The sequence below is a fragment of the Microcaecilia unicolor genome, chromosome 5 (assembly GCF_901765095.1).
Source record: "Microcaecilia unicolor chromosome 5, aMicUni1.1, whole genome shotgun sequence".
Classification (NCBI taxonomy): Eukaryota; Metazoa; Chordata; class Amphibia; order Gymnophiona; family Siphonopidae; genus Microcaecilia; species Microcaecilia unicolor.
The window spans coordinates 176,710,772-176,736,369 of NC_044035.1; the positions used below are offsets into that span (position 1 = coordinate 176,710,772).

Sequence of the window (25,598 nt, forward strand, 5' to 3'; positions counted from 1 at the left end):
TCTAGGCGGTTGATGGACCACTCCGACTCCTCGGGTGTCCAAAGACCCTGGGCATGCTTCCCCTTGCAGTGTGCGCCCCAGCCCTTCAGGCTGGCATCTGTTACCACTAGGCACCAAACGGGGAGCGTCAGCCGCATTCCTCGCCGCAGCATGCTGTCCGAGAGCCACCACTCCATGCTGAGACGGGCCGCAGGGAGCCAAGTAAGTCTGCATTGGTAATCCTGAGAAATAGGAGACCATCTCCGGAGTAGGGAATACTGTAGAGGTCTCAGGTGCGCTCTCGCCCAGGGTACCACTTCCATCGTGGCTGTCATCGATCCCAGCAGCTGGACAATGTCCCAAGCTCGCGGGCAGGGCATCCTCAGGAGCAGACGGACCTGATTCTGAAGCTTGCACCGCCTTAGCTCGGGTAGGAACACACAGCCCGAGACTGTGTCGAACCTGGCCCCCAAAAACTCTAGAGATTGTGAAGGGGACAGGTGACTTTTGGCCATATTGACGACCCAGCCTAGAGATTGCAGTACTGAGACCACTCTGGCTGTAGCTTGTAAGCTCTCTGTTGCAGAGTCTGCTCTGATGAGCCAGTCGTCTAGGTACGGGTGAACTCTGATACCTTCTCGCCTGAGAAAAACAGCTACTACCACCATTACCTTCGAAAAGGTTCGGGGAGCTGTGGCGAGGCCAAAAGGCAAGGCCCTGAACTGGAAATGTTTTCCCAACACCGCAAACCTCAGAAACTTCTGGTGCGGGGGCCAAATCGGTATGTGCAAGTAAGCTTCTTTCAGGTCTACAGACGTGAGAAACTCTCCTGGCTGAACCGCCGCAATGACGGAGCGCAGGGATTCCATGTGGAAATGCCGCACTCTCAGGGACTTGTTCACTTCTTTTAAGTCCACAATAGGGCGAAAGGACCCACCTTTTCGCGGCACCACAAAGTAGATGGAGTATCGGCCGCAGCCTTGCTCGGCGGGAGGCACCGGGGTCACTGCCCCTAACTGAATCAGACCTTGTAAAGTCTCCTCCACCGCCGCCCGTTTGACGGCAGAACCGCATCGGGACTCCACAAACACGTCTCTTACTGGGGCGTTGAATTCTATTCTGTATCCATCTCTGATCAGGTCCAGAAGCCACTGATCTGAGGAAATCTTGGCCCACTCCTCGACAAAGAGGGAAAGCCGTCCTCCGACGACAGGCATCGAGGAGAGGGCCGGCGCACCATCATTGAGAGGGTCGCCCCTGAACTCCTGGTCTTGAGCCACCAGCTGCGGAACGCTTGTCCGAGCGAAAGGAGTTCCTCTGCTGACCACGGGCACATGAAGTGAACCCAGCAGAACGCCCCGGGCGGTACCTTCTAGCTTCACGGAAGCGAGGTCTGTACGAGGAGTGGACCGCCTGGCCCTTAGAGGAAGGCCTCTGCCTATCTTCGGGCAAGCGCTGGGGTTTTGGACCACCCAGGCCTTTCACAATTTTCTCTAACTCCTCACCAAATAGGAGAAGTCCTTGAAAAGGCAACTTCACCAACCTTTGCTTAGAGGCCATGTCCGCTGCCCAGTGTCGTAGCCACAGACGACGACGAGCCGCCACTGCTACTGCCATTTGTTTAGCCGAAGCTCTGACAAGGTCATAAAGGGCATCAGCCAGAAAGGACAAGGCCACCTCCATCCGCGAAGCCACATCCAAGAAGGGCTCCGCTCCATCTCCGGGCTGAGCCACTGCCTGTTGCAGCCAAGCTAGGCAGGCTCTCACAGCATAACAGCTGCATGCAGACGCCCGAACAGTGAGACCTGCAATTTCAAAGGACCGTTTCAACGCTGTTTCCAGCCTACAGTCTTGAACATCCTTCAGGGCAACACCTCCTTCAACAGGGAGGGTAGTTCTCTTTGTCACCGCAGTGACTAGGGCATCCACTGTAGGCATTTGAAAACGAGCCATATGTCCCTCACGCAGAGGGTATAACTGCCCCATAGCCCTGGAAACTCTCAAAGGTCCCTCGGGGTCAGCCCACTGAGCCGAAACAAGCTCTAGGATGGAGTCATGCAAAGGGAAGGCCCGAGCAGCTTTCTTGGTACTAGCCATCCTGGGATTACCCGAGGAGGCCATGCCACTGTCAGGATCTTCAATCGAGAGGGCCTGCAGGGTATCTGAAATAAGCGCTGGCAGCTCATCACGGTGGAAAATCCTCACCGCGGAGGGATCATCCAGATCCTGAGGTAAATCCGCACCTGACTCTGGTTCCTCAGATCAAGAACGTCTGTCAGAGTTCTCCGAATCCTCACACCCCGACCACGGGGGGGGAAAAAGGTGCACCACAATCTGAAGGGGAATTAACCCTTCTGCGCTTATCTTTAGGCCAAGCATCCGGGAAAAAAGCCTCACTGGGCAGTCCCAGGCCAGAATCCATCGGGGGGGCAATCAGAGGAGCCTCAGGCGACCCTTGAGGAAGGGCTCTTTTCATCATGTATGCTTTATGCAGCAAAAGCACAAAATCCGGGGAGAAAATCTCACCCTGGGCACCCAAATCCTGTCCGGTGCTAGCCACTCCTGAAATAACCTCATCTCGAGGTGCCCCACCCGGCTCAGGTCTCTTCGCGTCCACGGAGGCCGCGCCATGCGGTGTAAGCAAAATGGCGCCCGCTGCCAGCTCAGAGCGGGAAGAAACATCGCTCGCCATGCTCGGGCCGGCTCCTATGCCAATACAGCACGATTTACAGAGCCCTGCTGCTGATTTGCGCTTGCCACAAGTGGAACAGCGCTTTACATTGTCCGCAGCCATCGCCGAAAAACGCTGGTAAAATCCAAAATGGCGGTTTCGCGCCAAAATCGCCCCGATCACGGGCCCACCCCGGAGGAGTTGGAAAACACTCTTACCTCAAAGGATCTAGTGTACAACTACGATCCTGCAGAAAATCAGGTCAAAAACCTCTGTTCCAGCGTCTCTGCGTTTAAAAACGCGACGCGCCTTTTTTTTTTTTTTAGCTGTGAGGAAAGCAGAGGTATTGAAGACTCCGGAGGCTCAGATGAGTGGGAAAGGCAGGGAAAGGGCGAACCTATATGCCTGCATCCACTGTTGGTGGGTAAGGACAGGGAAAGCAAGGCAATATGTCCACATCCACAGAGGTATGGGTAAGGCAGGGAAAGGGCTAACCTATGTGCCTTTAAAGTGAAGCTGCTATAGCCTCCAACATCCCGGTTAACAACTGGCAAGCCAGGAACCACCTCCCGGCAGATTTTTCTGGAGCTCGAACAAGCTGCAGCCACCCTGCTAAGGGAGATAGAGAATACTGAAGAGGCAGTGGAGCTAGCTGGCCAAGAGGGCACTGTGAAAGTTTGAGCGCTCTCTATCTCCCCTGCTGGTTGATGGACATAACCCATACGTAATGGCTTCATCTGCTTGATGACAAGGAAGGCTTGGCTTACTTTTATTTTGCTAACGAGCCTTATTTTATTTCCTACTAGTAAAAAAGGCCCGTTTCTGTTTGAAAGGAAACGGGCGCTAGCAAGGTTTTCCTCTGAGTGTGTATGTTTGAGAGAGGCTTCTGTTCCTGCTGTTGTGCATTCCCAGTCTTGTGCTGATTCGCTGCTCCCTGTATCATGGCTCCGCCCCTCTCCCTTCTATTGGCCAATCTGGTGTGGGTTGTGTGACGTCACTCTTATCTACTACATGAAGGACACCACCTCCAGCAGAAAACAATTGTTCCAGGCAGCCTCAGAATGTTGGAGGTGAGAATTATTATATAGGATGAGAAGTTAAGCATATTAAAAAATGAGAACCATTCTTATTTCTTTCATAGACAAAGCTGAGTTAAAGCATATAGGCAACTATGCAATGGAATCAGACAGAGATACTTAACACCACATGAAGCTGAATCCCCAACCTCCTGCTAAAAAAGCTAGAAATTGCAAGAGCAAGATGAAGAAACATTTTAATTTAGTATTTTTTATGTTTATTCATGCCAGTGGGGATTCTACTGAATAAGGGGAATGACTATGGTATACAAAGTAAGGGGAGAAGATGCTTGGTCACTAAAGTTGCCATACTTGGGAGAAGTGCATTCTTCATGAAAGGATACATACAGAACCTCTGCCTTACTGGCATTAGAGAAACAAATGTCATAATTTACTTCTGTGAGGCTCAGACTGCAAAATGCATGGTCAAACCTCAGTAGGGGTTCCTTGGTATCTGGGATTAAGTGTAAACACTTTCCCCATGAGCAAGAAGTCTGGTTTTCAACAGCTTAAGTGCCCACTGATTTGTGAAAAGAAATCTGCATTATGCTGGCCACCCTAATCTTCAAGTACTACGGACAGGTTATAGATCACTAACAGCACATCAGCAATTTCATGTTTGAGTTCTTTCAGTACCCTGGGGTGTATACCATGTGGTCCAGGTGATTTATCACTCTTTGGTGTGTCAATTTAGCTCAGTACGCCTTCCAGGATCAACAAGATTTCTTTCAGTTTCTCCCATAATCAGTGTTAAAAACCATTTCCAGTACAGACAGATCTTTTACAGTTTCTTCCATATAGACCGAAGCAAAGAATTCATTCAATTCCTCTGAAATGGCCTCCCTAAGTATCCCTTTTGCTCCTTCATGATCCAGACGTCCCAAAGATTCTCTCGCAGGCTTTCTGGTTCAGATATACCTGAAAAAGGCGTTACTATGAGTTTTGTCTCCTCGGCAAGTTTTTCTTCATATTCTGTTTTAGCCATCTTTATCAGTACTTTGCATCTAGCTTGCCAGTGTTTATGTTGCTTCGTATTTTCTTCATTTGGGTCCTTTTTCCATTCTTTAGGCTGTAATAGCCTCTTTCACTTCACCTTTTAACCATACTGGCTGCCATTTTCTCTTCTTTCCACCTTTGTAAATACAAGGAATGCATCTGCTCAGGGCTTCTAAGACAATGTCCATGCCTGATTTAATGTCCTAAGCTTTGAAGTATATCTCTTTAGCTTCCTTTTAACCATTTGTATTTATTTATTGCATTTGTATCCCACATTTTCCCACCTCTTTGCAGGCTCAATGTGGCTTATAATAATTATGAATAATGGAACTATATTAGAACATAGACATTTAGTGTTACAGAAGGATCTTGGGCAACATGATAATGAAAAAACAAGATAGTAGTATAGCAAGCAGATATTGTGAGACAGTTCTGAATATATGTGGAGAAGTTGTGTATATTTACATTGGTTGATTTTCTCATAGTCACCCTTTTGAAAATTAAATGCTGCTAAAGTAGATTTCATTTGTGGCTTCATTCCAGATAGCAGCTGAAACTTGATCGTGTTATGATCACTGTTTCCCATGGACCCAACACAGTTACTTCTTGTACTCTGCCCTGCATTCCAGCAAGTACTAGACCTAAATTGGCTCCCCCTCTTGTCAGTTCTTGGACCAGTTGCTCCACGATGCTATCATTTATTATATCTAGGAATTTTAATCTTCTTGGTGCTCCCTAACGTAACATTTTTCCAGTCAATAAGGGGTAATTGAAATCGCCCATTAATATACTGTTGTCCAATTGGTCAGCTTTCCTAATTTCTGTAAACATTTGTTCATCTGTTTGTCTTGTTCTGTCCTAGCAGACATTACATAAGTAATGCCATAATGGGAAAAGACCAAAGGTCCATCGAGCCCAGCATCCTGTCCCCGACAGTGGCCAATCCAGGTCAAGGGCACCTGGCAAGCTACCCAAAACGTACAAACATTTTATACAAGTTATTCCCAAGTCCATTTAGTAGCAGTCTATGGGAACTGTCCAACCCCTTTTTAAACTCTGTCAAGCTAACTGCCTTCACTACGTACTCTGGCAACGAATTCCAGAGTTTAATCATGCGTTAGGTGAAGAAAACTTTTCTCCGATTTGTTTTAAATTTACTACACTGTAGTTTCATCGCATGCCCCCTAGTCCTAGTATTTTTGGAAAGCGTGAATAGACGCTTCACATCCACCTGTTCCACTCCACTCATTATTTTATATACCTCTATCATGTCTCCCCTCAGCTGTCTCTTCTCCAAGCTGAGAAGCCCTAGCCTCCTTAGTCTTTCTTCATAGGGAAGTAGTCCCATCCCCACCATCATTTTTGTAACCCTTCACTGCACCTTTTCCAGTTCTACTATATCTTTCTTGAGATGCAGAGACCAGAATTGAACACAATACTCAAGGTGCGGTCGCACCATGGAGCGATACAACGGAATTATAACATCCTCACATCTGTTCTCCATACCTTTCCTAATAATACTCAACATTCAATTCGCTTTCCTAGCCGCAGCAGCACACTGAGCAGAAGGTTTCAGTGTATTATCAACGACGACACCCAGATCTCTTTCTTGGTCCGTAACTCCTAACGTGGAACCTTGCATGACATAGCTATAATTTGGGTTCTTTTTTCCCACATGCATCACCTTGCACTTGCTCACATTAAACGTCATCTGCCATTCAGCCGCCCAATCTCCCAGTCTCGTAAGGTCCTTCTGTAATTTTTCACAATCCTCTCGCAAGTTAATGACTGAATAACTTTGTGTCATCAGCAAATTTAATTACCTCGCTGGTTACTCCCATCTCTAAATCATTTATAAATATATTAAAAATCAGCGGTCCTAGCACTGGCCCCTGAGGAACCCCACTAACTACCCTTCTCCATTGTGAATGCTGCCCATTTAACCCCACTCTGTTTCCTATCCTTCAACCAGTTTTTAATCCACAATAGGACATTTCCTCCTATCCCATGACCCTCCAATTTCCTCTGTAGCCTTTCATGGAGGTACCCCTTTGTCCACATGTTTGTTTACTCCTTCAAAGAATTGAAGTAAATTGGTCAGGCAAGATTTCCCCACACTAAAGCCGTGCTGACTTGGTCTCAGTAATCCATGTCCTTGGATGTGCTCTGTAATTTTGTTTTTGATATTAGCTTCTACCATTTTCCCCGGCACCGACGTCTGACTCACCGGTCTATAATTTCCCCGATCTCCCCTGGAACCTTTTTAAAAAAAAATTGGCGTTACATTGACCACCCTCCAATCTTCCGATACCATGCCCGATTTTAAAGATAAATTGCATATCACTAACAGAAGCTCTGCAAGCTCATTTTTCAATTCCAGTATTCTAGGATGTATACCATCCGGTCCAGGAGATTTGCTACTCTTCAGTTTGCTGAACTGCCCCATTACGTCCTCCAGGTTTACTGTGAATTCAGTAAGTTTCTCTGACTCGTCTGCTTGAAATACCATTTCCGACACCGGTATACCACCCAAATCTTCCTCGGTGAAGACCGAAGCAAAGACTTCATTCAATCGCTCCGCTACATCTTTGTCATCCTTGATCGCCCCTTTTACCCCTTGGTCATCCAGCGGCCCAACTGATTCTCTTGCCGGCTTCCTGCTTTTAATATACTGAAAAAAATTTTTACTGTGTTTTTTTTGCCTCTAATGCTATCTTTTTTTCATAATCCCTCTTTGCCTTCTTTATCTGCACCTTGCGTTTGCTTTGACACTCATGATGTTGCTTCTTCTTATTTTCAGACAGTTCCTTCTTCCATTTTCTGAAGGCGTTTCTTTTAGCCCTAATAGCTTCCTTCACCTCACTTTTCAACCACGCCGTCTTTCTTTTGTAATTCGCGGAATATGTTTAGTCAGGGCCTCTAGGACGGTACTTTTGAACAGCATCCACGCCTGTTGTACAGTTTTTACCCTCTCATTTGCCCCCCTAAGTTTTTTTTTTTTTTTTTTTTTTACTGTTCTTCTCATTTTATCATAGTCTCCTTTTTTAAAGTTAAAAGCTAACGTATTTGACTTCCTATGTATAGTTACTTCAAGGTTGATATCAAAACTGATCGTATTATGATCACTGTTATCAAGCGGCCCCAGGACCATAACGTACCTCACCAGATCATGCGCTCCACTAAGGACCATGTCTAGAATTTATCCTTCTCTCGTCGGCTCCTGCACCAGCTGCTCCATAAAGCTGTCCTTGATTTCATCAGGGAATTGTACCTCTCTAGCGTGTCCTGATGTTACATTTACCCAGTCTATATTTGGGTAATTGAAGTCACCCATTATTATCGCATTGCCCATTTTGTTTGCATCTCTGATTTCTTTTATCATTTCTGCGTCTACCTGCTCATCCTGGTAAGGCGGACGGTGGTACACTCCTATCACAGTCCTTTTCCCTTTTATACATGGAATTTCAACCCACAATGATTCAAAGGTGTGATTTGTGTCCTGCTGAATTTGTAATCTATCTGAGTCAAAGCCCTTGTTAATATACAATGCTACCCCTCCACCAGTCCGGTCCAGCCTATCACTACGATATACTTTCTACCCCATTATGACAGTGTCCCACTGGTTATCCTCCTTCCACCAGCTCTCGAAAAATTGGACATAATAGGCATTACTGAGAGCTGGTGGAAGGAGGATAACCAGTGGGACACTCTACCATCTTATTTCTTCGACTCCTAGCACTTGCATATAGACATTTCAGAGTATGTTTGTTGTTCCTATTTGCATGATGCTTAGTGCTCGACACTATTGATTTGCCATCTTTTGTCTGATGTTTAGTTGTATTTAAGGGCACCTGGCCTACCACAGTCTCTTGTGTAACCTCACTATCCAGAAACCCTATCTTCCCTGTTTGTGAGGTATCCTTGAAAGATACCTTATCTCGAACCATGCGCTGTTGTGCAACTGTCGGCCTTTCCCCCATATCTAGTTTAAAAGCTGCTCTCTTTTTTGAATGCCGATGCCAACAGCGTGGTCCCACCCTGGTTAAGATGGAGCCCATCGTTTCGGAATAGGCTCCCTCTTCCCCAGAATGTTGCCCAGTTCCTAACAAATCTAAAACCCTCCTCCCTGCACCATCCCTGCACCAACGTCTCATCCACGCATTGAGACTCCAGAGCTCTGCCTGCCTCTTGGGGCCTGCGCGTGGAATGGGTATTATTTCAGAAAATGCCACCCTAGAGGATCTGGATTTGAGCTTTCTACCTAAGAGCTTAAATTTGGCTTCCAGAACCTCTCTCCTACATTTTCCTATGTCATCGGTACCTACATGTACCAAGACAGCCGACTCCTCCCCTGCACTATCTAAATCCTATCTAGGTGACGCGTGAGGTCCGCCACCTTCACACCAGGTAGGCAAGTCACCAGGCGATCCTCCCGTCCACCAGCCACCCAGCTATCTACATTCCTAATGATTGAATCGCCAAGTATGACAGCTGTTCTAACCTTTTCCTCCCGGTCAGCCATTGAAGATATATCCTCTGTGCGAGAGAATAGTACATCTTCTGGTGGGTAGGTCCTGGCTACAGGAGTACTTCCTACTTCACCTTCTGGGAGACCTCCCTCCTCCAAGGTAGCACAGAGGCTACCTGACTGGAGGTGGGACCTCTCTACAACATCCCTGTAGGTCTCCTCTATGTATTTCTCTATCTCCCTCATCTCTACCAAATGTGCTACTCTAGCCTCGAGACAACAAACACGCTCTCTGAGGTCTAGGAGCTCTTTGCATCGGGTACACACATATGACATCTCACCAACTGGGAGATAATCACACATATGGCACTCAATGCAAGACTGGGTAGCACCCCTCTCGCTGCTGGACTGCTGTCTCCATCTTAGTGTTTTCAAGTTTCTCAGTTTTGTAAGAGTTGCTACAGTATTAAGAATTTCAGTCTGATATAAAGTGATTTTAGTTTATATATTGTGGGGGGCAGGTGGGAAGACTAAATTAGATCCTACACTGCCTGTCAGACCCTATCTGCTACTGCATGTTAATGGGATTACTTCACTGGGTAGAAAACACAGCTCCTTCAAAACAACTCCAGCACAAAGAAAAACAATTTACCAGCACAGAATTGAACACAGTTTTAAAAGAAACTACCATCCCCCAAATTAAAAATAGCAAGTATAGAGTAGATAAAAGAGAGGACTTAGAGAGGAAATACCCTCAGCAGTGAAAGAATAGCGTTTTTTTTTCTTTGTTTTTTATGTTTGATTTAGTTGAGATATAGAGGCAGACAGTTATAAGAAAGTTTTAAAGAGAAAGAAACGTTCACAGGCAGCCTTAGCCACCAAACAAACCAGCCCTGAAAATCCCCAGCAATTTCAAAGCATAAGTACAGCTCTACAACAATACTCCTCTTTACACATGGAATTTCTAACTTGCCTCACCAATCTACTACATTTCCAAGGGGTGAATAAGAATGTGGATAAAGGTGAGCTGGTCAATATTGTGTATCTGGATTTTCAAAAGGCATTTGACAAGGTTCCTCATGAAAGACTCCTGAAGAAATTAGAAAGTCATGGGATAGGAGGCAATGTCCTCTTGTGGATTAAATACTGGTTACAAGATAGAAAACAGAGAGTAGGGTTAAATGGTCAGTATTGGAGAAGGGTAGATAGTGGGGTTCCCCAGGGGTCTGTTCTGGGACCGCTGCTTTTTAACATACTTATAAATGATCTCGAGATGGGAATAACTAGTGAGATAATAAAATTTGCTGATAACACAAAGTTATTCAACGTTATTAAATCACAAGAGGATTGTGAAAAACTGCAAGAGGACCTTACGAGACTGGGAAACTGGGCATCCAAATGGCAGATGACTTAATGTGAGCAAGTGCCAAATGATGCATGTGGGAAAGAGGAGCCCGAACCATAGTTATGTGATGCAGGGTTCCACATTAAGAGTCACCGCCCAGGTAAAGAATCTAGGTGTCATCATTGATGATACATTCAAACCCTCTGCTCAATATGCAACGGCGGCTAAGAAAGCAAATAGAATATTAGGAATTACTAGGAAAGGAATGGAAAACAAAACTGAGAATGTTATAATGTATTTGTATCGTTCTGTGGTGCGACTGCACCTCAAAAACTATGTGTAGTTCTGGTCACTGCATCTCAAAAAAGATAAAGTGGAACTAGAAAAGGTACAGAGAAGGGTAACAAAAATGATAAAGGGGAGGGGACGATTTCCCTATAAGGAAATGCTAAAGCAGCTAGGGCTCTTCAGCTTGGAGAAGAGACGACTGAGGAGAGATATGATAGAGGTTTATAAAATACTGAGTGGAGTGAAACAGGTAGATGTGAATTGCTTGTTTGCTCTTTCCAGCGATACTAGGACTAGGGGGAACGCAAAAAAGCTACTTAGTAGTAAATTTAAAACGAATCGGAGAAAATATTTCTTCACTCAACAAGTAATTAAACTCTGGAATTCGTTGCCAGAGGATGTGATAAAAGCAGTTAGCTTTTAAAAAGGTTTGGATAATTTCATAAAAGAATAGTCCATCAACCATTATTAAGACAGACTTGAGAAAATCCAGTACATATTCTAGGATAAGCAGCATGTAATCTGTTTGCTGTTCTGGGCCCTTGCCAGGTACTTGTGATTGGCCACTGTTGAAAACAGCATATTGGGCTTGATGGACCTTCGTCTTTCCCAGTATGGCAATGGTTATGTTCTTACACAGCAGAACCCCCCTCCCCCCCCCCCCCCCCCCCCCCCATCACTGTGATATAGTTTGTACTCTGTTAACAGTGTCCCATTGATTGTCCTCCTTCCACCAAATCCCTGAGATGCCTATTATAGCTACTTCATCATTTAGAGCTATATACTCTCCCGTCCTATTTTTTAGGCTTCTAGCATTTGTACACAGGCACTTAAAATTTTATTTTTTCCTTGCATCTACAAGCTGCTTTGAAGTTGACGGGCAGTGGTGTGCTGGAGCAGGCTCTCACAGGCTCTCGAGAGCCGTTTGTTAAGTTTTTAAGAATTTTGGGAGCCGGTTCTCCATAGCTACTTTAACAAATGGATCCCAAAATGTGGGCTTGGGCCCCTCCTGAATTCTCTTTTACTTTGCTGGCGAGAGAGAGCCCCCTGTTAACAATTTACCAGCACACCCCTGTTTGATGGGGATAATTTGCATCCTTTACTCTGTTCTCCCATTAGACTCTCCTGGTTTTCTTTCACCATTATTGAAACCTATTTATTGGGATTTCCTAAAGATTCTGTTTCATTAGTATCCTTCAAAGATAGTCCACACCAAACCCTACGCTCCTGGGTAACTGTCAGCTTTCCCTCCCTTTTTAGTTCAAAAGCTGCTCTAGCTCCTTTTTAAAAAGTTAGTGCCAGCTGCCTGGTGAGGAGGAGTCCATCCTTTTGAACATGACCCCCCTTTCTCAGAATGTTGCCCAGTTCCTAACAAACCTAACTCCCTTATCCCTACACCACTGTCTCAACCACCCATTGAGACTTCAGAGCTCTGCCTGTCTCTTGGGCCCTGAGTGTGGAATGGGAAGCATTTCTGAAAATGCTACCCTGGAGGTTCCAGATTTCAGTTTTCTACTTAAGAGTCTAAATTAGGCTTCCAGAACCTCCCTCCCACATGTACCAAGACAGCTGGCTTCTGCCCAGCACTATCTAAAATCCTATCTAGGTTAATACATGAGGTCCCCCACCCTTATCAGGCAGTACCTATTTAACTCTACACTACCCAAGATGCCAGAAATTCACTTACAAGACCAAATATTCAGCAGGCTTCTCATATCAATACATGAACTTATGGAATGCCTTACTCAAAAGCTTAAGACTCATAAGTCAATATCTCAACTTCCACAAACATCTCAAAGCCTTTTTCTTCAGAAAATTGTACTATGAGGACCATAACAATTTTAATATAATCCAGAATAATCGCCATTAATTCAGTATAGTTGTTTGACAAGGTACCTCATGAAAGGCTACAGAGGAAATTGGAGGGTCATGGGATAGGAGGAAATGTGCTATTGTGGATTAAAAACTGGCTGAAGGATAGGAAACAGAGAGTGGGATTAAATGGGCAGTATTCACAATGGAGAAGGGTAGCTAGCGGGGTTCCTCAAGGGTCTGTGCTGGACCGCTGCTTTTTAATATATTTATAAATGATTTAGAGATGGGAGTAACTAGCGAGTAATTAAATCTGCTGATGACAAAGTTATTCAAAGTCATTAACTCGCGACAGGATTGTGAAAAATTACAGAAGGACCTTACGAGACTGGGAGACTGGGCGGCTAAATGGCAGATGACGTTTAATGTGAGCAAGTGCAAGGTGATGCATGTGGGGAAAAAAGAACCCGAATTATAGCTACGTCATGCAAGGTTCCACATTAGGAGTTACGGACAAAGAAAGAGATCTGGGTGTCATCGTCGTCGATAATACACTGAAACCTTCTGCTCAGTGTGCTGCTGCGGCTAGGAAAGCTAATTGAATGTTGGGTATTATTAGGAAAGGTATGGAAAACAGGTATGAGGATGTTATAATGCCGTTGTATCACTCCATGGTGCGACCGCACCTTGAGTATTGTGTTCAATTCTGGTTGCCGCATCTCAAGAAAGATATAGTAGAATTGGAAAAGGTGCGGCGAAGGGTGACTAAAATGATAGCGGGGATGGGACGACTTCCCTATGAAGAAAGACTAAGGAGGCTAGGGCTTTTCAGTTTGGAGAAGAGACGGCTGAGGGGAGACATGATAGAGGTATATAAAATAATGAGTTGAGTGGAACAGGTGGATGTGAAGCGTCTGTTCACGCTTTCCAAAAATACTAGGACTAGGGGGCATGCGATGAAACTACAGTGTAGTAAATTTAAAACAAATTGGAGAAAAGTTTTCTTCACCCAACGCATAATTAAACTCTGGAATGCGTTGCCGGAGAACATGGTGAAGGCGATTAGCTTGGCAGAGTTTAAAAAGGGGTTAGATGGTTTCATAAAGGACAAATCCATAAACCACTACTAAATGGATTTGTGAAAAATCCACAATTCCAGGAATAACATGTGTAGAATGTTTGTACGTTTGGGAAGCTTGCCAGGTGCCCTTGGCCTGGATTGGCCGCTGTCGTGAACAGGATGCTGGGCTCGATGGACCCTTGGACTTTTCCCAGTGTGGCATTACTTATGTACTTATGTAGTTGGAATACTGTGGGGTATCAATGCTATTATAAATAAAATATAGCTGCTTAAATACTTGAAAAGTTTTCATGCGCAAATATTTTTCAAAGACAGGGTAGCTACAGAACTAGAGAACATAAAATGAAACTCCCAGATGGTAAGCTTAAAAGCAACATTGGGAAATACTTTTTCACTGGAAGGTTGGTGGATGTCATAACACCCAACTAGTAGTAGAGGTGATTGGGACAAAGACAGTAAAATAATTGAAAAAAAAAAAAAAGAGGAATAAATACAGGAAACATCTATAACATTGGGGAGGGGAGGTTGTGCACTACCCACCATGCCTACTCAAAGCATCCTTACTCTGTACCAATAACACATCACAAACAGCAAATGCATAGAAAACTACTCAGCTATTTTGGGCAACCAGAGCTATAAGTTACCAAGCCTTCTGACATTTTGTTTTGTTTTAAAAGCACAAAAAATTCGTCAACCTACATTTTTCATTTACACTAATTAAAACGTCTTTGCGGTACTAGAAAAATCATCATGATCCTAATATCTCCAACCATTGCAAATTACGATATTCTAATATTAAGCCTGTAGTCATGCAAGTGTTGTATAGAATAACGTTACACAAAAGTCAGGTTTCCACATATCGTACTGCAAAGCAGCAGCAACTTCTATAACCAGCAGAAACAATTGCAGGAACTATCGGAGGCCATAGGCGACAGTTATCACTCACTATCCAACCCCCCTCCCCATCAACCTCATAGAAGAGACACAAAAACAGCCAGCTTTCTCATAGTTTAAAACGAGTTACTATTCCACAGAAATACACAAACGCTTTCACAAAAATTTTAAGACACCACTAAAAAAAGTAAGCTCTGAGCTCCCACTCTGTTCAGCCGAACCCACCCGGGAAACTCAATACGCCGCTTCCACTGTTACGTCTCCAGAAAAGCGGAGAGCCTGTTACCGCACACAGGACAAGGAACCGACGGCAATTCGTCCACCAATACACCTCTAATCCCGAGCACCAGTGTACAAACAGCAATGTGAACTAGCACTTACCAAAGGAAAGGCGAGGATGGGGGAGATATCACACAGCTGAAAACGGTAGAATTCACTCTGCCGCCATGGCCGCTCCTCCACACCGGATACCCCAAGCCAAGCTGGGCCTTTGCCCGCCACAGCACACAACAATACTCTGAGGGAAACAAAAGGAAATCAATCGCTGCTGCTACCAAGGTTAGTTTGCGTTGGTATGTTTCTATAAATACACACAATTCCCGAAAGTAAATAACTACAATATTTATTTAAAACGCGCAAACCTTTGTTTTTTTTTTTTCAGACTGTCCTGAGAACTAGAGCGGAGTCAGCGGAGCCGGAACAGGAAGCTAGCCAGGAGGACGGAGGGGTTCTGGCGGAAGTGACGTAGAAGAAGCCATGGAGGATTCTGAATCTTCGTGTAAAGTGGTAGAAGGGGGAGGAGGGAGTAGCCGGTGTCGTTCTCAGTTTTCTATGGAATTCATTCGCAATTTGACAGACCTGCAGGAGCTAGGGGAGGTGTATGGCCGATTGTGTACTGAGCAGGTAAGAGAGCGGGCACAGGTCAGATGCGCTGGCTTAGTTGTGTGTGGCTGGCTCTGAGTGGTGACTTGACAGAGCTGTGCCTTGGTCTCAGAATAGTGAAGGGGGGTGTGGTGGTCCAGGACAGAACGTGTAGCCTCCTTTAAGGTTAGTATTAAAGGCAAAGATGCAAGAAAGGGAACAGGTGCGTGTAGTATTTAGATGAAATCCTGAATCATGCTGTTGATCTGTCTGCTACATACAGCTTTTCTCAAAATTCGACCCAAAGTGACATCTTTGTTGCTAGGACACCAATCTAAGGTAAAAAAAAAATAGAATGTGAGGGGATAAGCAAGAGTTAGTTTATTATATATGAAGAGGAGGGGGCAAGAGCAAAGTGCAGTGCTTGGAATTAAAGGAGCCTGTTTTTCTTTCTGTCATGTGGAAATGCATAAGAGGGGGAGGGGGGATTAAACTATAAAGTGCTGCCAAATGTAATGGCTAAATACTTTTTACTAAGATGTGTTAAGTTTCTTTATGTTCAGGTGTACAGCGCTGCATACATCTAGTAGCGCTATAGAAATGATAAGTAGTAGTAGTAAGTAAGTAGCAAATGTGGGGTTTGCTGCTTGGTAGACAGTAGTGCAGACCCACTATTCTGTCTCCTGTGTTTAAAAAGGCAGCCGCTGCAGTGAAATCCCAGCATTAACTGCCTAACATGGGAGTGGGCAGGATCTGGTTATGACATGAGCAGGAGGAAAAGTGACTGCCAGTGATAGCTAGTACACGGGTCCTTACTATGTGCTAGTGTAAAGGGTTGGAAAAAAATAAAATAAAATAAGAGTGTGTCCCCTTTAAAAGGGGTTTTACCTGGGTGTGTGTGCTGAGGGTTAGAGCTAGGGAGAAGGTTCTAAAGTGACATCACTGGGAGAACAGCTGAGCAAGCTGGCCTGATTGCCTTGGCAACGGCTTGCTGGGCAGTTGGGTGGTAGTTTTGATGCTGAGCAGACCTGCGGTGAGGTCTCTGATCAGCTGTTAAGGGGGATAACCGTTCAGAAAGTGATTAAGAGAAATTTAAGAGTGGTCTGTGTGGTAAGAGTGTGTCTTTAGGTAGTTAATTCAATTTTAAAAGCCTCTCGCGTTGTTTTATGGCTTTTAAAGTGGTGACTGAAGCTGAGCGCTAAGGTGAAAGCTTTTAAAGTTACAAGCATTACCAGTTTGGTAACCTGAATATGCTTGTGCATGTAATAATTGATCACACTAGTCGCACATGACTAAAGTGACAGTTTAAGTACACAGTCCTTGCTGTCAAGCTTAAATAGGGTTTTTGTGAATGACTTAGGAGAGAAAAACCCTGCATATGCTAAATTAAATTACTTTGGAAAGAGGAAAAGTAATTATTTTGTTTAAAAGTTTCAGAGAATTTAGAGCTGTTGTGAGAAGTTTTGGACAGAGGATTTTAAGACCTCTGGTGGTGTTTATTACTCAGTAAGTTCTGTCATAAAGAACTTGTTTTGCTGAGACCATTTAAAATGCTGGGGAACATTATTTGAGGGAGGGATCAGAATAGGGCTGAATTAATTATATTTTTCTTTACTTGGGGAGCTAGTTAGGGAAATAAGTTGCACAATCATATAGGGAAATGAGTTTAAAATTATAGCAAAAGAGGAATTGATTTGATGAATTATACAGGGATAGGGTTTTGCCTTTTTGATTTTTTTTATAAGCATAGAGTAGTAGGTACTAAAAAGTTCCGGGTTCCTGCTCCCTGGTATCGTTGAACCAAAGTACTGGCAACCAAACAACAAGTGCACCAACGTTAAAGAAAGACCAAAGTTAACCCCATGCAAGAAAGGTCTACAAAACCGCTAAGTACAAACACCTACAGTGATTAAGAGAATAAAATTACTTACCTGAAGGTAGCGAAGTGTATGCATATCCATGTGGAGGAGGTTATATCCTTAAAGAGAAAAATGGAGAAAAAAGAATCAATTTCTTCAGTAGGACTTTCTGTTTAAAGTAAATTTTTAGGAATATAGAACTTAAACAACTGTATTACTTATCTGATTTGTTTGATGAAAGATGTCCGTAGATGGTAGTCAATTTATTGAATATGTCCACATCTTCTGAGAGGAAAAAAAGTGTTGTGGATTAGAAATGTTTTACTGATTGTTCTGAAATGAACACAAACCTTTTACATTTGTTATTTTGATACAATGAAACAGCTGTTTTATTAATGAAATTAGTACAATTATATATTGAATTTACTTAACCATTTTGCATAATAAATTATTTAAATTTCAAGTTTAATGTGCCATAATGTCATCACTTAGTAAAATTTGAACCATCATCAAGGAAAATTCATTTACTAACATCTTAAGTTGCACACTATATCAAATATAGAATTTCCTTAATTTTTATCTGTATTTCCTCAATTGGTGAGTGTTGAGTGTGGGGCGGGGCCTTTAAACCGTGATTGTATACTCTTACCATCTGCTCTAAACCTCACCCATAGGGGATCTACAAATGGCGTCACGGACACAGGATATCTGAACATTCTAATTCAGAATGTTCTATTTCTGAACATTCTGATTTTGAATATTTTATTGTTGAACATTATAATTCAAGTTTTTTTCTTAGAGGGAGCAAAAGGTCATATTTGCCCTTGTTCCTGGAGGGTGGTGGTGCTTTTTGAAAATTAATAAGTGTGTGAAACCCTGTTTTCCTTGGAGAAATTGTGGTGAGCCAGAACCATGGAAGACTGGAGAACTGAGATGGAGAGCCTGCGCCAACGGTTGGGAGAGCAAGAGAGACTGACTCGAGAACAGGCAGAGGTAATCCGAACATTTCGGGGAGGTCATGGGGACGCTAGTACTTCGCGTCCGGAGGAAAGTATGCGGTACCCTGCTTTGTACATACCTCGAGACAAGCGAATTTTGGATTTTTCGGGACAGCCTCTGAAAGTGGGGGAACCAACCGTGGAAGAGTGGATAAAGATGACCAAATCAGCTTTGAAAATTTTGAGAGTGCCACCCGAAGACCAGTGGGAAGTGGTCCAAGATCACTTAAAAGGAGCAGCAAGTGATGTTATGAAATTGTATGCCGGAGATCAGAGACATGTAGAGGATATGTTTCAAAGACTGTTGAAGGAATTTGGAGACCGAGCGCCCTTGAATTTAAGAAAACATGAGTTTTATGGTAGGAAACAGCTACCCGGGGAGTCGGTGCGTGCCTTTGGCTGTGATCTGTTTGAACAGATGAACAGAATTTTGGCCCGGAAGCCACAGGCAATCCTGGATGTGGAGGAGGCCCTCAAAGATCAGTTAATTATGGGATTAAAAAGCGACAGTCTGCATCGGGAGATGAAGAGAAAGAACAAAGAAAATCCAGGATTCACTTTCCAAGAACTACTTGCAGCTGCTATTGAGGGAGCTGAGGAGGAAGAGAGAATTTTTGGGGATGGAGATCGGGATAGGTTACGAATGTTGTCAAGAAGAAATGAGGGGATGGTGAGAGCCACTGCAGTGGAAGCGGACCAGACACTGTTGGCTATTCAACAGTTGACCCAGGCAGTTGATAAGATGGGTAGGAGTTTAAGCCTACAGCAACAGGAGTTTTTTCAAGTGATACAAGATAGGGAGGAAGATACCAGGCGAGAATCTTCAAGGTGGAGAAGAAATGATAATCGCCAAAGTGGTAACTATGGACCTTCGGATTGGAGAGGACCCAGAAGGAATAACAGAGAAGATATAATTTGCTTCAAGTGTCATGAGCCGGGACATATTAGCCGGTTTTGTCAAAATGAGAGAGTAGTGGAAAATAAAAAAGGAAAAGTGACAAAAAATCAGGAAGATGTCGAAGAGACAAGTCGTACTGTAGTGCAGAAGGAAGAGAAAAAAATGGAGATGAGATCGGAGTCCCCGAGACCTTCCACTTCCAGAGGGGGAGTGAAAGTGGTGGTTATAGATGAAACATCCTCTATAGATGGATTAAAGGAAAATGCAGTGGGCCCTAAGCCCATAATGGAGGTATGGATCGGTGGGGTTCCAGTTCGCTGTCTAATCGACACCGGATCCGCGGTGACCACTTTAACAGCCACTTTCTTCTACCAGAACTTGGCAGAAGGGAAGCGGTTGAAGGATGCGGCCTGGATAACCTTGACTGCAGCGAATGGGTTAGAAATTCCCGTCGTTGGATGTCTGGAGGTGGATGTGGAGTGCTTTGGGCAGAGGATCCCACAAACGGGAATTTTCATCATTCGGGATGACCCTTGGGATGCGCAGTCCGGAGAGGAAAAGATACCCGGGATCATTGGAACCAATGTTTTGCAACATATTAAGGGTTGGCTGCAAGACATGACCTGCTTAAGCTCAAAAGGGGAAAAAAGGTTGAATGAAAAAAATGATGAAATGGGTAAACTAGTAGATGTAGATGTAATTAATCTGAAAGACTTTTTGGAATCTGAAAGAGATCATAAGGAGAAAATTCAGTTGACTTCTCCTCAGACATATACAGATCTGGGAAGCATGCAGGAAAAGTACCAGCAATTAGAGAAAAGAAATACAGAATTAAATAAACAAGAAATTAAACTGGAGGATTTGCAGAATAAATTACAATCTGTTCAACACTCCCTTCAAGAGAAGAACAGAGAGGAGGAAATAAAGAAAGAAGGAATTGAACATTTGAGGAAGGAACTTGAAGATAGCTCTGCTCAAGTGAAACCTCTAACAATAGATCTGCAGAGGAAAGCTGAAGAGTATACAGATTTGAAGGAGAAACTGGCTGATGCCAAAAAGCAAATTCAGCAAGTTGAAAAAGAGGTCTCCACAATGCGGGAAGAGACAAAATTACTGACTAACAAAGTTAATGAATATGAGAAAAGCAAAGAATGGATGTCTCAGGAACTTGATATTAGGCAGCGAACAATTCAGCAACTTAAAAGGGAACAACTGGCTAATGAGAAAGTAGAAGAAGTTTCAAAGCTATACCATGACGCATGTGAAGGCCTACATGAAAAAGAAAAGAAAGTTGAAGACAAGCGGTTGACACTTATAGAACAGGAACATTGGCCTAGTTCACTCAACACCCATTATTTAAAATGGGATAAAGCATGTCAAATAGCTCCGCAATCCATGGCCAAAAATGGAGAGATGAGGAAAAAATATTATGACAGGCGGGCGGCAGGCTCTCAGCTACGGTTGGGTGACAGAGTCCTGTTGAAGGTTGGGAGGTACTCAGGAAGACATGAGATCCAAAATGATTGGGAAGATGCAATTTATGAAGTAATACAATTGGATGGGAATGTGGTTGGGATCAAAAATGAGCACAATACTAATGTCAAAAGGGTGCACAGGGATCAGCTAAAGAAAATGCCTCTGCCTATTGAAAGTTTTTCGGAGGAATCGGATTTGGTTTGTGAGGAAGAAGTTGTGGATGAGATAGAGGAACAGCCCAATTATATCTACTTGCTGGTGGAAGAACAAGAAAATCCAGTCCTAGATCCTGACATCAGAGAAGTGTCTGTTGAAGGAGTTCCTGGTCCTGAAGATCGACAAGCGGTTTCTGGCTCGCGTCGATTTCTTAGAGAAAACAGGGGAGTACCACCACAATACTTAAGGGAAAATTTTTATTTATATTAACTCACCATGAAGTTGTGTGATATAATATGTTATTGTAGATAGAGACAAATGTCGGGACGACATTTATGTTGGGGCGGAGATGTGTAAAGGGTTGGAAAAAAATAAAATAAAATAAGAGTGTGTCCCCTTTAAAAGGGGTTTTACCTGGGTGTGTGTGCTGAGGGTTAGAGCTAGGGAGAAGGTTCTAAAGTGACATCACTGGGAGAACAGCTGAGCAAGCTGGCCTGATTGCCTTGGCAACGGCTTGCTGGGCAGTTGGGTGGTAGTTTTGATGCTGAGCAGACCTGCGGTGAGGTCTCTGATCAGCTGTTAAGGGGGATAACCGTTCAGAAAGTGATTAAGAGAAATTTAAGAGTGGTCTGTGTGGTAAGAGTGTGTCTTTAGGTAGTTAATTCAATTTTAAAAGCCTCTCGCGTTGTTTTATGGCTTTTAAAGTGGTGACTGAAGCTGAGCGCTAAGGTGAAAGCTTTTAAAGTTACAAGCATTACCAGTTTGGTAACCTGAATATGCTTGTGCATGTAATAATTGATCACACTAGTCGCACATGACTAAAGTGACAGTTTAAGTACACAGTCCTTGCTGTCAAGCTTAAATAGGGTTTTTGTGAATGACTTAGGAGAGAAAAACCCTGCATATGCTAAATTAAATTACTTTGGAAAGAGGAAAAGTAATTATTTTGTTTAAAAGTTTCAGAGAATTTAGAGCTGTTGTGAGAAGTTTTGGACAGAGGATTTTAAGACCTCTGGTGGTGTTTATTACTCAGTAAGTTCTGTCATAAAGAACTTGTTTTGCTGAGACCATTTAAAATGCTGGGGAACATTATTTGAGGGAGGGATCAGAATAGGGCTGAATTAATTATATTTTTCTTTACTTGGGGAGCTAGTTAGGGAAATAAGTTGCACAATCATATAGGGAAATGAGTTTAAAATTATAGCAAAAGAGGAATTGATTTGATGAATTATACAGGGATAGGGTTTTGCCTTTTTGATTTTTTTTATAAGCATAGAGTAGTAGGTACTAAAAAGTTCCGGGTTCCTGCTCCCTGGTATCGTTGAACCAAAGTACTGGCAACCAAACAACAAGTGCACCAACGTTAAAGAAAGACCAAAGTTAACCCCATGCAAGAAAGGTCTACAAAACCGCTAAGTACAAACACCTACAGTGATTAAGAGAATAAAATTACTTACCTGAAGGTAGCGAAGTGTATGCATATCCATGTGGAGGAGGTTATATCCTTAAAGAGAAAAATGGAGAAAAAAGAATCAATTTCTTCAGTAGGACTTTCTGTTTAAAGTAAATTTTTAGGAATATAGAACTTAAACAACTGTATTACTTATCTGATTTGTTTGATGAAAGATGTCCGTAGATGGTAGTCAATTTATTGAATATGTCCACATCTTCTGAGAGGAAAAAAAGTGTTGTGGATTAGAAATGTTTTACTGATTGTTCTGAAATGAACACAAACCTTTTACATTTGTTATTTTGATACAATGAAACAGCTGTTTTATTAATGAAATTAGTACAATTATATATTGAATTTACTTAACCATTTTGCATAATAAATTATTTAAATTTCAAGTTTAATGTGCCATAATGTCATCACTTAGTAAAATTTGAACCATCATCAAGGAAAATTCATTTACTAACATCTTAAGTTGCACACTATATCAAATATAGAATTTCCTTAATTTTTATCTGTATTTCCTCAATTGGTGAGTGTTGAGTGTGGGGCGGGGCCTTTAAACCGTGATTGTATACTCTTACCATCTGCTCTAAACCTCACCCATAGGGGATCTACACTAGCTGTCAAGAATGCTGATAGTTCAGTGAAACTTACTGCCACCTCAAGAGGAGGTAGTAAATGTAGCTGCACTACCAGCAGTACAGCATGCTATCACAGGAGGTACAAACAACCCTGACCCTTCCCCTACTGCTGTCCTGGTTGGTGCCTGATTTAAAAGTGGTGGTGGTGGGGAATGGGTTTGTTGTTCAGGAGCAGAGCTTTTTTACAACTTTTATTTGCAATTATATTACAACAGAAATCAACACGATACAAATTGAAAGCCACAATAGTCAGTAAGTATAATACAAACAACAAAAGCCAAATCCCCTTTCCCCATCCCTCCCTCTCCTCTTCCTAGGTAGCCCGAAAGGGTCTCCCTGCCCGATACCCAGGTACTACACAGTCTTCCATATGTCTCTGAATAGCAAATAAATCACCCCAGGGATGTTTGAGGAAAGCTCAGCCTGTAGTTCTGGCTCTCCAGGCCCGATAACAGGCCCAGTTCTTGTGAAAGGTAGCATTATGCCCATTTTGATGGCCTTCAATTCCGACATTAAGCAGAAATAGTCCATTTTGCACAGCAACACTTAAGTATCCGGCATTGTTAGCTGCTTCCACACTGCTGCAGCAAAAACAGAAGCAAAAAATCTCAGCACAAACACACAGGAAACCAAAGCTTTGGTTTCCTGCTTTCACACTGCTGCCAAAGCCAAGTAAGCAGCCATGAACAAATGGATCGCCAATTTGTGTTGTGTGGATTTCACCCCCACAGATTTCTGATAACGCAGGCAATGCTTCGCTCTCAGTGGGTACTGAATCCTCAATATCTGCTGCACCAAATCAACAACAGCCCCCCAATAGATCTAAACAATGGGGCAGGTCCACCAAATAAACATATCCCCAACTGTACCACAGTTACACCAGCAAAGCCCTGTTCCTTTAAAGCATGTTGTGAACATTTTCAATTAGTGCATTACCCACTGATGGCTTTAGAAGATATTTAAAGATCATTTCCCATTTCTACCTCTCATAGGTCTCCCCCAAGTCCCTCTCCCAGCATTGCACATAATAGTCCAGTGGGGAATAGGTCATAAACCAGTGCTTGATAAAGTCTGGAGATACAACCCCTACCACCCCCTCCTCTAAGACCCACTCCATTAAAGTCTCCTCCAGATTAATAACCCCTCATGCTGTACAAGAAATATAGCCTCTGATTTGTCTATACTGAAAGGCCTGTGTGGGGGGGTAATCCATATTCTTCCCAAAGGTCTGAGTAAGGTAAAAACTCCCCTATACTCATTGTTCTCCGAGGACAAGCAGGCTGCTTGTTCTCACGACTGGGTGACGTCCGCGGCAGCCCCCACCAACCGGAACAAAACTTTGCGGGCGGTCCCGCACGCAGGGCACGCCCACTGCGCATGCGTGGCCGTCTTCCCGCCCGTGCGTGACCGTTCCCGCTCAGTCCTTTTCTTTCCGCGCCTGGAGAGAGACGTGTAACGGCTCTCTCGTTGTCAGCCCCGGAAACCGGATCGCGTTGTTCGCGAATCTTCCTTTTATTTTCGTTTATTTTCATTGCCGCGTTTGTTTTTTAGTTTTTCTCAAAAAAAACCAAAACGCGCTGTACTTGTTTTTCCCTCGTCTTTTAGCGGGGGCGTCGCGTTGCGGCCTTGTGGCCGCGTGGTCGATTTCTTTTCGAGCTGTGATTTTACCGCCACCATCGACGACTTTGATTTCGCCGACGCGATTTTTCCGTCGATGTCCTCGAAGGTCCCGAGTGGATTTAAGAAGTGTGGTCGGTGCGGCCGGCCTATCTCGCAGACCGACACTCACGCTTGGTGCCTCCAGTGCCTCGGGCCGGAGCACGATACCAAGTCGTGTACTTTGTGTCTTGGTCTCCGGAAACGGACTCAAGTAGCGAGGCAAGTTCTTCGGGATCGTCTTTTTGGAACTTGCGCCGGCCCCTCGACGTCGACCTCGACGGCATTGGTATCGACGGCCAGTTCTTCGGTACCGGTATCGATGTCCGCGAAATCGGCACCGATGGCATCGACCCCAGGAGCACAGGTCCCGTCGGCCCGCCGGTCCTCCGGTGAGAGGCCGCGTGGGCTATCGGCCCCGGTCACTCCCTCTACCCAGGGCCCTCGGGACCGAACCCTGTCGGACCCGGTCCCTCGAGGCCGAGGGGGATCGACCTCCTCCTCCTCCATTTCACCTAGCGCCGATGACGGGCATCACAAGAAAACAAAGAAGCACCGTCATCGGTCGCCATCGATGCATCCGGCCCCCGGCGCCGGAGAGGAGTCGACGCCGAGAAAGCGTCCGCGTCGAGAGGAGAGGTCCCCCTCTGTTGTAGAGGTACCGCCGCGTCAGGGTCCCAGCACTTCGGTGCAGTCTCCTGGACCCGAGCAGCTTCCGGCACCGACGCCTCTACCGGCTCCCTCGTCTTTCCCGGCAGCAGGCCTGGACGAGTGCCTCCGAGCCATCCTTCCGGGGATCCTGGAAGGGCTGATGCACCAGACTGTGCCGGGGCCGGGGGTGCTTGCACCCTCGGCGCCGTTGACTGTGGCGCCGGCGAGCTCTAGCCCGATGCCGAGGCCTTCGACGCCGCTTGCGGCGCCGGTCTCGACCGCCACGCAGGTGGAGTCGACGTCGATGGAGGTAGCTTCATCCCCGCCGGCGCGGGAGTC

General features: G+C 44.4%; 1 protein-coding gene and 1 pseudogene across 1 annotated transcript in view; one reads left to right on the top strand and one right to left on the bottom strand.

Annotated features, from left to right (window-relative positions):
* LOC115471302 (splicing factor 3B subunit 3-like) overlaps positions 1-15,292 on the bottom strand; it is a gene marked incomplete at its 3' end in the record, with an annotated part of 52,535 nt that extends 37,243 nt beyond the window's left edge. Inside the window, exon 1 of the mRNA XM_030205005.1 lies at positions 14,992-15,292. The remainder of the gene's footprint in view (positions 1-14,991) is intronic.
* Positions 15,293-15,365: 73 nt separating this feature from the next.
* The window catches only part of LOC115470430, an 87,551-nt pseudogene continuing 77,318 nt past the window's right edge, over positions 15,366-25,598 (top strand).